The sequence below is a fragment of the Petromyzon marinus genome, chromosome 62 (genome assembly GCF_048934315.1).
Source record: "Petromyzon marinus isolate PM22_M1 ecotype Great Lakes invasive population chromosome 62, UKy_Petmar_22M1.pri1.0, whole genome shotgun sequence".
Classification (NCBI taxonomy): domain Eukaryota; kingdom Metazoa; phylum Chordata; class Hyperoartia; order Petromyzontiformes; family Petromyzontidae; genus Petromyzon; species Petromyzon marinus.
The window spans coordinates 2,042,394-2,057,574 of record NC_133728.1 but is presented as its reverse complement, the minus strand read 5'-3'; positions in this window follow the sequence as shown (position 1 = coordinate 2,057,574).

Below are 15,181 nucleotides of genomic sequence, written 5' to 3'. Positions count from 1 at the left end.
CACGTAGAATGAGAATAAAATAATACATTGATAAAATAAAATAACACAATAATATTCTCACGACGTTTCGGCCACAACACAAGCGGCCTTCATCAGGTGAAGGGACGAGACTGTAGGACAGCGCTGGAGTGAAAGAGCCACGTTCAGATCATGGCCTTTAAGCTGTGTGAGAGGAACAAAGCGCCTTGACAAAGGAATTAGCATATAATTTAGCATTGAAATGGCTGAATGATTAGCTTGTGACTGGTCACAGAAATAGTTATGTTAAAAGTTAAAGCATACACATCCGCAGAGGAACCCCTTGACAATGGAATTAGCATAGAATTTAGCATTGAAATAGCTAAGTTAAAGCATACACATCCGCAGAGGCACCCCTTGACAATGGAATTAGCATAGAATTTAGCATTGAAATAGCTGAGTGATTAGCTTGTAACTGCTCACAGAAATAGCTACGTTAAAGTCAGACCATACACATTCACCGAGGCACTTAGTACAAATCAAACAGGAGAATTTAGCATTGAAATAACTAGGCGAATTTAGCATTGAAATAACTGAGTGATTAGCTAGTGACTGGTCACAGAAATGACTATGTTGAAGTCAAGGCCTACACATCTGAGCTATTCACAGTACTATATAGTGAACCAATAAAAAACTAAAATATAAATTACCTTAATGTTATCAATAAACTCTATATTCTCCAATCAGCTAAGCTACCAACAATAAGTCGTTATATATCACAATGCTATATGGCGAAAAAATGGGTGGATTCTTACCCTCAAATTTCAGCACCACGGATAGCTACGGGCCCCGTTCAGACGGACGAGTTCGTCTATGGTCGGAACAGAGGAGGGGGAGAGAGACAGCTGCGAGGCCCTAGTATGCTCCATATTGTAAAACCATACCATTAACCGTGGTGTGAGAGGTATTAAGAGTCAATGCTGGCGAAGGAGCTGCGGTCTGAAGGTCATCGTAAAAATACAATTAATTAAGAACAGAAATGATTTAAAACATCTTTCCAGTGGTTACTAAGCCAGAATCCATCTTCTCGGTTGAAATTGTCTCTTTGCTTGTATATGTGAATGGCCTCATGAACGAATCTCTCATGGTAGCCGGTTGGTTTGCAAAGAACCTCTGTCTTGGAGAAGTCAATTTCATGTGAGCCCACTGAATTATAACAGTGATCTGCCACGGCAGAGGAGTTTGTCCTACCGTGTTTCAAGTCTGCTTTATGTTCGCGGATGCGGTCCGAGATATGTCTTTTGGTTTCTCCAATGTAGCTACTACCACAGAGGCACTTTAGTTTGTAAACGCCCGGGTACTGTATGTCTGGAACAGCATCTTTTACAGATGGAACTAAATCACGGATTTTATGTACTGTGTTGAATCGGACCTGGATCTTGTGTTTATTCAGGATTTTGGAGATCTTTTTAGTGACCCCTGCAATGTAGGGTAAGGTGATGGTTTTGAGTGGCTCCACAAGAGGATCCTTCTTCATGACTGGAGTGATGGCTTTGCGGATTGTGTAGTCGGAGTAGCCATTAGCCCTGAGAGCCTGGTGTACGTGCTTGAGTTCACTGGTAATGTGGTCCTGGTCGGAAATGCATTGGGCTCTATGGTATAGAGTCTTGATGAGGGAGTTCTTCTAAGATGGATGGTGGTGGGAATCCGGTTTCAAGTAAGCATCTGTATGGGTAGCTTTCCTGTAGACAGAGTGGCTCATTGAACCATCATGTCTCCTTTTAATTAAGACATCCAAAAAGGGTAGTTTGCCATCTTTTTCGACCTCCATGGTAAATCTGATGGCTGGGTGTATGGAATTGATGTGGTCGCGGAATTGGTCTAGAGCAGGCTGGCCATGTGGCCAGATGACAAAGGTGTCATCAACGTACCTCTTCCATAAGGTCGGGCGTAGAGTGGCAGTCTGGATGGCGTCAGTTTCAAATTTTTCCATGAATACGTTGGCTACAACCGGAGATAGGGGGGAGCCCATTGGGGTGCCCTCAGTTTGTTTGTAGAAAGTTCCATTCCAGGTGAAGTATGTATTGGTTAAGCAATGTCTCACCAGGGGGGGTTCATCAGTATGCAGTCCTTGATGAACCAAGTCTTCAATGATAGCGATGGTGTCAGGTACGGGGACTTTGGTGAACAAGGACACCACATCAAAGCTGACAAGCAGGTCAACAATGTCTACATCGGATTGGGAACATGTAGACAATATGACTACCTCTTCGGCTGCCACTATGTCGAACAAATGTAGGGACAATTTGTTTCCAAATTCAATCACCTCTCCGGCAAAAAATCGGATCCACACACCGAAAAGATAGACGTCAACAAAGTCGTAATTAATCGCAGTAACAGTTCCATTTCTGATGGTCTGATATCCGTTTTAGCTAAAGGTCTAAACTTTGCTGTCACACCGAGACACTTACCGGTTAATGATATAATTGCCCATGTCGACGTTGCACTCAAGGGCTTGAGTCACATCTCTGCAGACGTAGCAAGATCTGAAATCGCTGCAACCCTCAAAAACGCTAAGTTGCCACCCAGCAACATCAGCAAAGACGAACGTTTTGAATTATCTCAATTAAAAAAGAGGGATTATATTGTCGTCCTCTCAGCCGACAAAGGCAATGCCACTGTCATCATGGACAAAACAGAATATAACAACAAAATTCAAGAACTACTCAACGATGGCAGCTATACAAAAATAAAAAGAGATCCCACCAACAGCCTGGTCACCAAAACGAACAAAATCATCTCTGATTCAACAGCATTAATTGATGAGATCAAACAGTTCTCGTTGAAACCCTCTGCTGCCAGACCGCCAAGATTATATGGCCTTCCAAAGATACACAAAGAAGATACACCCCTTCGTCCCATCGTCTCTACTATCAACTCCCCCACCTACAAACTGGCAAGTTTTCTTGCTGATATACTGCGACCTTTCACTGGAAAAACCACCTCTGCGGTACTAAATTCTACTCACCTGGTATCGACAATCAAAGGCATTTCCCTGTCCCCAAACGACCTGCTTGTCAGCTTTGATGTGGTGTCCTTGTTCACCAAAGTCCCGGTACCTGACACCATCGCTATCATTGAAGACCTGGTTCATCAAGGACTGCATACTGATGTACCCCCCCTGGTGAGACATTGCTTAACCAACACATACTTCACCTGGAATGGAACTTTCTACAAACAAACTGAGGGCACCCCAATGGGCTCCCCCCTATCTCCGGTTGTAGCCAACGTATTCATGGAAAAATTTGAAACTGACGCCATCCAGACTGCCACTCTACGCCCGACCTTATGGAAGAGGTACGTTGATGACACCTTTGTCATCTGGCCACATGGCCAGCCTGCTCTAGACCAATTTCGCGACCACATCAATTCCATACACCCAGCCATCAGATTTACCATGGAGGTCGAAAAAGATGGCAAACTACCCTTTTTGGATGTCTTAATTAAAAGGAGACATGATGGTTCAATGAGCAACTCTGTCTACAGGAAAGCTACCCATACAGATGCTTACTTGAAACCGGATTCCCACCACCATCCATCCCAGAAGAACTCCCTCATCAAGACTCTATACCATAGAGCCCAATGCATTTCCGACCAGGAACACATTACCAGTGAACTCAAGCACGTACACCAGGCTCTCAGGGCTAATGGCTACTCCGACTACACAATCCGCAAAGCCATCACTCCAGTCATGAAGAAGGATCCTCTTGTGGAGCCACTCAAAACCATCACCTTACCCTACATTGCAGGGGTCACTAAAAAGATCTCCAAAATCCTGAATAAACACAAGATCCAGGTCCGATTCAACACAGTACATAAAATCCGTGATTTAGTTCCATCTGTAAAAGATGCTGTTCCAGACATACAGTACCAGGGCGTTTACAAACTAAAGTTCCTCTGTGGTAGTAGCTACATTGGAGAAACCAAAAGACATATCTCGGACCGCATCCGCGAACATAAAGCAGACTTGAAACACGGTAGGACGAACTCCTCTGCCGTGGCAGATCACTGTTATAATTCAGTGGGCTCACATGAAATTGACTTCTCCAAGACGGAGGTTCTTTGCAAACCAACCGGCTACCATGAGAGATTCGTTCATGAGGCCATTCACATATACAAGCAAAGAGACAATTTCAACCGAGAAGATGGATTCTGGCTTAGTAACCACTGGAAAGATGTTTTAAATAATTTCTGTTCTTAATTAATTGTATTTTTACGATGACCTTCAGACCGCAGCTCTTTCGCCAGCATTGACTCTTAATACCTCTCACACCACGGTTAATGGTATGGTTTTACAACATGGAGTATAATAGCGCCTCGCAGCTGTCTCTCTCCCCCTCCTCTGTTCCGACCATGGACGAACTCGTCCGTCTGAATGGGGCCCGTAGCTATCCGTGGTGCTAAAGTTGAGGGTAAGAATCCACCCATTTTTTCGCCATATAGCATTGTGATATATAACGACTTATTGTTGGTAGCTTAGCTGATTGGAGAATATAGAGTTTATTGATAACATTAAGGTAATTTATATTTTAGTTTTTTATTGGTTCACTATATAGTACTGTGAATAGCTCAGATGTGTAGGCCTTGACTTCAACATAGTCATTTCTGTGACCAGTCACTAGCTAATCACTCAGTTATTTCAATGCTAAATTCGCCTAGTTATTTCAATGCTAAATTCTCCTGTTTGATTTGTACTAAGTGCCTCGGTGAATGTGTATGGTCTGACTTTAACGTAGCTATTTCTGTGAGCAGTTACAAGCTAATCACTCAGCTATTTCAATGCTAAATTCTATGCTAATTCCATTGTCAAGGGGTGCCTCTGCGGATGTGTATGCTTTAACTTAGCTATTTCAATGCTAAATTCTATGCTAATTCCATTGTCAAGGGGTGCCTCTGCGGATGTGTATGCTTTAACTTTTAACATAACTATTTCTGTGACCAGTCACAAGCTAATCATCCAGCCATTTCAATGCTAAATTATATGCTAATTCCTTTGTCAAGGCGCTTTGTTCCTCTCACACAGCTTAAAGGCCGTGATCTGAACGTGGCTCTTTCACTCCAGCGCTGTCCTACCAGACAGTCTCGTCCCTTCACCTGATGAAGGCCGCTTGTGTTGTGGCCGAAACGTCGTGAGAATATTATTGTGTTATTTTATTTTATCAATTTATTATTTTATTCTCATTCTACGTGACTTTACCGAAAGAACCAAAGAAGATCCTTACTATCCATGGGACACATGTGGAGGAAAGAAGCTCTCTTCGATTGAAGATCCCAGGGTACATTGGCGCTGCTTCTAAGAGCCACGCTAAAGATGGTCTGGTTACTTACATCGTGCATCACATCAAAGATGCAAGGGAAGTCATTTAGACAGACAACGACTTCACAATTGGTACAATAATCGCTGGTGTTACTGTGTACAATGTCTATAAATCGCCAACAACAACCTGGCACCTACCACTATTGCCAGCGGTACAACATCCCGTAATCTACATAGGTGACTTCATTAGCCATCACACGATGTGGGGTTACCCGGTGAACGACCTGGCAGGTGAACAAATCCTTGATTGGGCATCTGCGCAAAGAGCTCTTCCTCGTTTGTGATGCCAAGCAACAAGGCAAATTCCACTCTGCACAATGGAATAGGGAATACAACTCAGACATGTGCTTTGTAACTACAGATTAAGAATGGCTCAGCCTTTGCCCACCACGTGAAAAGATCTGCCTTGCTTCCCACCAGTAGAAGCCCATGGTCATCCATGTTGATGACGAAATCCCAGTAATAACCAATCACACTAAGACCCTGCTGGAACTTCGGGTGGGCAAAATGGCCTGAATTTACGGCTGCTGTGGAAAATAATATCCACCACATCTTATGAACCCTGAACTTTTGAGCAGTTCATCATGCTCGTGAAGAAAGCTGCCAGAGATGCGATTGCGCAGGGATATTGGGGGTCCAACACCCCCGGCTGGACTGCAGAACGTGAAAACCTTCTCCGAGAACATCAAAGTACGAGATTGTAACAGCCCTTCTGGAGTGGCTATATTCTGCCAGACGAGCAAAGTGGGCAGCATTGATGGAGTCTTTTGACTTCACGCACTCCAGCCGCAGAGAATGGGGGTTACTGCGGAAGCTCGGAGCGGCACCTGGACTCCTCAGGAAACAGCTAATGGGATAGTTGTGCGCTTCTCGATAATGCAAAAACAATCGAAAGTCAAATACAAGAATGCGCCGTAAAACAGGCCACAAAAGATACACTCTCCACCAGTGACCAAAACTCTCCAGTGTCTGCAGCTGTACTTCCAGAAGAAATAGATGCCGTACTAGCGGCAGGTAAAGCCACAGGAATAGATGTTTTTTACCCGCAATTCCTAAAACACCTCAGCAGCAAAGGAAGAACCTGGCTGGCAAACTCTTTTTCAAAAATCACTGCCACCAGCAGGCTACCAAAATTTTGGAGAAAAGCAAAAGTCATTGTTCTCCTTAAGCAAAGAAAACCTGATGATGACCCGCACAACTACAGGCCAATCTCTCTTCTTATATAGTAGCGACATGCCGGTCACATTAAGCAGCAAGTTCATTTACGCTGATGATCTAGCACTGGTCAGCCAAGCAAAGACACTCAAGACATCTTGAACACCGACCTCAAGAAATTGGAAGATTATTTCTACTCTTTGGTTTTATTCGGTAAAGTCACGTAGGTAAAAACAAATGAAAATAAAATAAAAGAAACAATTAAAACACGACGTTTAGGAGGCAACACAAGCTTCCGTCTTCAGGTGGAAACAGTCACAGCAAAAAATCGCTGCACCAAGTGGCGAGGCTCTGGGAACCTCGGGCTTAAATACAGGTTAAGAGAGGGGGGGTGGGAGGAGCCATGTAGGGGGACCTTGGTGGGGTGCGAGACTGAGTTAATCCGTCTTTTGTTGTGTAGAGGGTGCGGAGGATGGGTCACTGTGTGTGTGTGCAATAGAAACGGAAAAATAGAAAAATTAAAGATCGGCAAAAATGTGCTGTATTTAAGCCCAAGATTCCCAGAGACTCGCCACTTGGTGCAGCGATTTTTTTGCTGTGACTGTTTCCACCTGAAGACGGAAGCTTGTGTTGCCTCTGAAACGTCGTGTTTTAATTGTTTCTTTTATTTTATTTTAATTTGTTTTTACCTACGTGACTTTACCGAATAAAACCAAAGAGTATGAATTCTTGCAGTCACGAAAGCTTCAAATCTAGATTATTTATACTCCTGGCGACTTAAGCCAAACCCAAAGAGGACAGCATCCTCACCATTCCATCTCAACAACGCGGAGGCGAATGGTACACTTAAGATTGAGTTTTGTGCTAAAATCATCGCCCGTGATGCACTCCCAATATACCTTGGTGTGGTGCTCGATCAGTCTCACTTTCAGGAGACACATTAAGCAGTGAAACAACAAGATAAAACCGGCATGAATATCATCCATAAACTGGTGGGAAATAGGTTGGGGCTGTGATGCACGAACACCATGAACTGATATACGGAAGCCACTGGGAGCTATGACACTTGTAAATAATCTAGATTGACAAACTCATTTCTTTGGGACTTCTTTTTTCGTGTAGTTTGTTGTCCTTCCCCCGCACCTCCGATTAGCATGGTTGGCTATTTATGGTGCGAAAGAAGTTCAACATACATACATGAATAAGTACCTGCAAAATGTTCTGGTGACATTCAATCAGTATAAAACGTACACCACCACCTTCATCATCATAAACTTTTCCTTTCCTATAGTAGCTTAACATTTGTAAGGGTTGCCGAGAAGAAAATCCAATTCAGGAATAAATAAATAAATAAGCATCTACTTATACAGTTTAACAGCTCTGTATGATTTCAAATAGCGAGCTCGACTGTAAACTAGCTAAACTTTTTATATTACCAGGTAAGGACCACTGAGCTTTATAGCTTTTTTTCAGAAGCGACTTGGCTATCACAAATAATAGCTCAAAGAAGTGACTTATCATCATTGTGTAAATTTATAGCAGCCAAATATTCTAAACGCACGTTTCTAACTGTGGAGGGAAAAACCAGAGAACGGGGAGAAAAATCCATGCAAACTCCAAATACACAGCTGGTGTCAGGGTCCAGATCTAACCCATGAACTCCTGTATACCAGGCGAGGTAGTTAAAATCTCGCCACCGCAAATGCTAAACTCTCATTGGAGAGGAAATGTCAGAGGGGGGAGGAGCTGACTTCGAGCATGCCCAATGGAATTTGAAGGTGGAGAACGTTCAAATCGGATTGGTTGTCAGGGAAAACTGAATGGAATTTTTGGGGGGTTCGGTTGGTGACCGTCTTAGAGGAGATTAATGGGACAAATGATTGGCCTACGCCAGAGATGAACTCCTTCATGGTGTCGTCTCACCAGTGTTAGGCCAGAGAATACAAAAAGGTGTAATGGCACGAAGGAATGCCAATATCAAAGTATCAATAAGCTCGGGTTGAACAGTTATAGATAAGTACAACAAATGTTTATTGTACAAAAGCAAATTTCATCTGTCGCATCGAAGTGAACCAACATCGTTGGGAAAGAATGTTTAAAATTTTAAACTATGTTTTCCTTTTAATGCTGACCCTTCTAACCCCACCGCCCCATGCCTAGTCTCAGCAGCAGCAGCAACATCAGCAGCAGGACGACCATCATCAGTACGAATACATCGACGGGAAATTCCCATCCCACAATCTGGAGTCACAACAGTCACCCCCTGGCAGTGCCGAGTTCTACAATGCGCATGCAGAAATCACTTCCAACTGGTATGTACAAGCATTCCAAACATTGTTATGTCGATTGAAATATCAGACTTTTATCTATGATAGAGGTTTTTTAGGGTTATATTTAGCATAAATATGAATGTGTCGTTAAACCCGCCACCAACGAAACAGTCAATTAGGTAAGGTTTGTCACGTAAACAAAACATGCCAATTCGTTACTAGTTCGGCACTAATCGGTTGTATGTTAGAGAATAAACCCACTACAACATTTACAATTCGAGTACCGTTTTGCTGGTAATTACAACAACAACCAGCATCATCAGGGGACAGTCAGAGTTGTGGAGAAATCCTGTTATGGGTTTACTCTGATCTAATATTGTTATTATTCTTTTTTATTTTACGTTTTCTTTTTTAAGAGGCATAGTAGATCCAACAGAAAGGGGCTTCTGAGTGCAGTACAAATAGAAAAAAAAATCTCTAAGTTTATCTTAACGTAGGTTTTTAGCATAGACGGAGTTTGACTTTTATATTTAGGGGGAGGGGTGGACAGGGTTTCGCTTTGTCCCCCACATTAGGAATTGTGGCTACATGTAATATTTTTTTTAAATCTTAATTGTAAACTACTGAAAATAAATGTATAAAGGTGTCCAGTTTGGCGCGGGGGTGGGGGGGGGGTTGGCATTTCCCCATCCCCCGTTCCACCTTGTTATAGTTTTCTATATCTAAATTGGAAATCATCTCAGCGATTAGGAGCAGTTTCTTCGAGCAAGGGAGAGTTCCAAATCTTGAGGGCTCACAAAAGAAGCGAAGCGTGGGTGCTTTGCTTAGATAATTTTTTTAACCTACAGCATTTTAATTGTTGAAGTGGTATGTAGTGTATAATGTACCATATATAATATTTGACACTGAAATCAAGCAAAACTAAATTTTTGTCATGCGCACGGTGCTGATGGCCAGTCTGGTTCCAGCCTTTGAAGCGGTTTTGCGAGGTTCACCGGATCGGCCCAGTGACCACCTGATAATGTTGGAAGCCGGATAACTAATGATCAATTACTTAAAGGTTTTCCTTTTTTGTGCATTAATCTTCGAAAAAAATATATCAACTCTTTTTAGGAACAACCACAGAGAACATCTGTATGAGAACAACGTGAATTCTACTGAATCGGTGGGTGAATTTATAAGCTAAACTTACTACCTGCCTCGGCCATGAACAGTGTCTGAGAAAAGTGATATCCATGTGTGCGTGTTCGTACATACAGTAGACTCGATTATCCGCGTGTGGTTTATCTGATTTGCGGAGTAACCACGCCCCTGAGATTTTGACATAAATTAATAATGCGTGGATTTTCCATTAATACCTACATTAATAATCTAAAAACCAGTTATACATTGTCATTCTTGGAAATGTTTATTACATTTCACGTGCTTAGACTGAACAAAAATATCTGCTCTGAGTAATCCGAAATTCATGTAATCACACCAACACTACAGTAGTTGCATATCTTTACAGCAGTGGGCGGAGTTTAATTGATGTTGATACACGTGGTTCTGATGTCACTTAGTGGGTCAAGTCTTCTGCTGGGTGGGAGCAGGAAAGTGTTATTACTGAGCACGCGCATCGATCGGGTCGATATTCCTTCTTAAATGAAAGAGTATTTTCTTAACTTTACCTTTATATTAGTGGATTTTAGCATAGAGATCTGCTGAAAATTGTATATATTTTTTGGATTAACCGCGATTTTGAATTATCGGAGGCCATCTATTGAACACACTCCTATAGTGTGGCGGTTAGCGCGCTACTCTATGAAACCGACCATCCGATCTCCGCTCGCGGCGAACACCGGTAACGATTATCTGTACCAGTCCTTGGCCTCCTCTATGTTTACTTGGCGTCAAATGAGTACCTGGTGCAGGGGTGTTTGAACATCACCCCTAGGGAGTAAAAGGCGGCCGAGTGTGGTGCTGGCCACCCATCCGCTCGTGTGCTGTGCTGGCCTTCATAGGTGCTGCTCGCTAACAGCACTTGCTACAACAATCTGTGAAGCCGACACGGGGGAATCTTTGTCCTTATGCATGCATAAAAATGCCCTGTTTAGTAATCAAAGACTGCCATGGAGAGAGCTGTAAAGTGAGCATCTATTTGGGATGAGGTGCAAGTGGTGATTAGCACCACAATCAGCTTCCCAGTGGTAAAATAGAAATATGCACTAATTTATTTTATGGCAGCGTTGACCTAGGGGAGGTCCAGGACAGTTTCAGATTTCACCGCGAACAATTGAACCATGGCCAAACAGATTTCAGTGCTGCAAACCATTTGCACCACCGGCACAGACACACAGGGGGAAAATAATCATCCACTCATAACATTTGAGTAATTTGTACCGACATTCAACATCTAATTGCATGCGTTTTGCCACCTAATACCCACCCCATTGCAGAACCGACAAAACCAAGAGGGCGATCACTACCAGGTAAGCCTCACACAAAGTAAGGATGCCTTCGTTGAATATTCTTTCGTTCATTCGTGTCTCAATCCGTTTGTCCTGGTGAGGGTCCCGTAGGCAGCGTGTTAAGTAAGGTTGGTCCAGACCTCCATTTCCCTGGCGACAGACTCGAGCACTACATTACTATACACTACTACACTATACACTACACTATACAATACTATACACTACACTACTATACATTACCATACACTACTCCACTATACACTACTATACGCTACAACACTATACACTAACATACACGACTACATTTTACAGAACACTACTACACTATACACTAATATACACTACTATAAACAGCATCTAGCTCTTCCTGGATAATTTCCAGGTGTTCCCAGGCCAGCCGAGCGACATAATCTCGCCAGAGTGTCCTGGGCCGGCCTCGGGGTCTTTGCCCAGTGAATATACTATGTAACACGATTTTTGTCCCGAGTAGTAAGTGTTATTTTTTAATTGTTTATGCCTAAAAAGTATAGAAAATTTATATTATTCCCCACAAACTTTGCTTTTGAAGGGGAATAATAGTCATGGTTTGGGACAAACCAATGGAGAAGAGTAGCACCATGCCACCCACATTTGAGCTGGGAGAAAATGGAACTTGATTTCAGTACGAAATTGTACATTATACCTGTAGCGATGAACTCAAATTAATCAACAAAAATGCAATTATCTCTCCTTTTCATTTCACAGCCTCTGAAGCCGTCCACAGAGAAAACTTACGATAAATTAAACCATCCCACATACGAGAATGTATGAGACTAAGCACTTTCAGCACATTGCACTAAAACGACACGGTTAAAACCAATGTACACGAGTTAATTAGGAGTTTAATTTATTCGAGAATTGTGACGTGCCCACATAATAAGCACTTTGGAGGTGGAGTTGGTGCATACAATAGGATCATGTTCGGTGATGGTTCTATCTTTACGTCGTCCAAAGTGAGGTACGGGGGAAGGACAATAAAATAAAAACACGAAAAGCAGTTCTAAAGAAATGCGTTTTAAATCTAGGCTTATCCGTGTGGACTTTGGGCATGGATCTCCTTGTGTACGCGGTGGGTTTATTCTGGCTCTCCAATTTATTGCCCATATCATGAAAATAAAATGTACTCAAATTTGCTAAACATCTCAAGCAGAACTATGCGAGCATCACTTGTAAGCAGTTAGAGATGCAGGTGGACCAGCACAGCGCGTGTTACAACTTTAATGACTCTCGGACAACACTAACTGTAGAGGGTTGCTTTATTTCGCTTCACGCGGATTACTTGGTCAGGGATGACACGCGAGTGGCGACGAGGCGAAGACAGCATAGACGCGACGAAAGCGACGAAAGTGATTTACGCAAAGACAGCGACGATGCGAAGACAGCGACGGCGTGAAGACAGTCGACCCCGATCCCACGGCAGCCCCGAACCTCGCCTATCTCCGCGTCTTATCCAAGGCGTGGCCCTCACTTCGCCCTCGGCCACAACCCCATTCTCGAACTCTCTAGAACTTCCCAGATGGTTCCCTTCTTCTCATAACTCCCCTATGTTAATATTCACCCCTGTAATTACTCCCCGTAACACACATACACACAGAGACAAGTAATTATCGGTGATCAGCTGTATTTGAGTCTGTATTGAAAACTCACTTCTTCAAACTGGCCTTCACCCCCTAATTCTGTTTGTATTTCCTCCTTTCCATACATGGCCAAATTGGGATATGTATACAGATTAAATGCGTCTTGTAAATGTAAATATTTATCATTATTATTAACTGAACAATACATGACATAGGTCCTGGGCTTGGCCAGTTCCGAGTCGAGTGGCGAGTGATGGAGGACGGTGCAGGGTTGGATTGTAGATCCCCGATATTCGGATTTTAAAATAAAAATAAAATCATCTGTATCGACATCTATGCCACTGATGTGCTCCGGATTTTTTTTACATATGTAATGACCGAGATAACAGACCGCTACCTGACACAAGCGTACGGTCAGACAAACAATCAGAAAGTAGTCCTAGGCCTCCCATTGGTGCAAAGGGGCCTTCACAGTGATTGGTCGGGAGCAAAATTTGAAAGGGATTGGAGGAAAGATTTTAAAGCTAAAAAAGCGGGAAGCAAGGGTAGACTGCAGAAGAACAGTTGAGAACCTTTGGTGGGGAAGGGTCAGGATTGGCCGAAGGGAGTGGGGTGGTTGAAGCTTCCAGAGAGGGTTGCTTGGGAGGTATAAAAGGAGACAGCACAAGGAGAGGGAACGTTGGAAAGAACACGGAGCTCGTGTCATGAACCAAGCCTGGCCATCGTTCGTGCTGTGTCTGAATAAAAGGCTCTTGAGAAGTCACCACGTGTGTTGGCGTCACTACACAGGTCCAATGAATCAACAAACCAATCGATTCGTGTTTCCTGAAAATGTTATGCTTGCCAGTTGGTATAGCTTTTTCACCATCCACTCCCTCGTGTGCCACAGTGCCGGCTTTCATAGCTGCGAGCGAAGAACACTTGCACCAACAGTCTGTTAGGCTATATGGGGGATCTTTGTATTGCTATTTGCTAAAGGGTCCGGTAGAGGGAGCTCTGATACTCCATTCTAGCGTGAGGTTGAGAGCAGCTGAGGTGTGTGCACGTCAGTCGCCAGCACGTTTGGGGTCGTACAACGCTAGCCGTGTCCCATCAATACCTCACCAACTCTTCTCCACAGCATCAGTCTCTGGACGTAGCCTATTCAATGTTTTCTACAACAAAAGTATTAATGTGCATTTCGCAATGCATCAAGCGTTTAGCTTGAAAATGTAGAGAAGCCGTGATTTATCTACGGGACCTTTTTAGCCAGAATCCAAAAAGATGAAAAATAAGAATAGGTTTTACCCTTTCTGGAAAAAAAACAGGAGGTGTTAACATGTTCAAACACCAAATATATATCTCTTTTGCAAGGAATGAAGTCTGCATTAAGCACTCGAGCTATAAGTGTTCTGATGCTTGTGTAGAGGATGTTCGGGACATACTCACACACAAACATCACACAACCACGGGTTACGGGTCACGGGAGGGCTGCCGTGTTCGACACGCAATCCAATTATTAAGTGGAGGAAGTCTGATCGGATTGGCCCCAGAAGTGTTAGCAGTGGGGAAAACCCGAGAAGGATTGGCATGGGGGGGAAAACCCTGGGAGGGTTAACAAGGGCGACAAGCCCAAGAAGGGAATGAGTGTTAAAAAGGGGGGAAGTCGAACTCTATAAGGAGAGCATTTGGAGGGTTTGTGGTTGGTTTACGATGATTAGTGGATGTATGGTGTGAGTTGCCTTGCAAATAAAGATCCTGCTTAACCATCTAAAATCTCCTCTTTACTTGAATTGCCTTCGTACTGTTCGCCTTTTCATGTTCTCTGGTCTGCTGACACTGGTGGTGAGACAAGGCCATAAATAAGGCTGTCTCTGGTGTAATCCAATCAGTTTCAAGGACAATGCGTATATTATTACAGCGTGTTTGTTTGCATGTTTTGCCACAAGTACGTGTGATTAATGTAAACTTGATGCCTTTCAAGAAGAATCTATTTAGTGGTTGAACATCTTAACACCTATTTTATTGCACAAAATTAAAACCTATTCTTAAGCGGTGTTTTCTTTGGTACAATCTACCGCTGCCTCAGTGGCAATACTAGACAACCGAACTCCATCTAATCTGTAGTCTCATTTGAACTGCCATTAATTAAGCCATTGCAGCTGATAGAGGATGCGGGTTGTCCTTCCTGAGGGACACAAGTGGCGACATGAACCTGCACCATGATCCATAATATGTTTTTGATTGAGTTAGATCGCGTAAATATGAATGTCGTTAAACCCGCCACCACCCGACACAGCATGATTAATATAGTTTGTCACGTAAACAAAACGTGCCAATTAGTCATGAGTTCAGCACACGGGTGTTGGAGAGGAA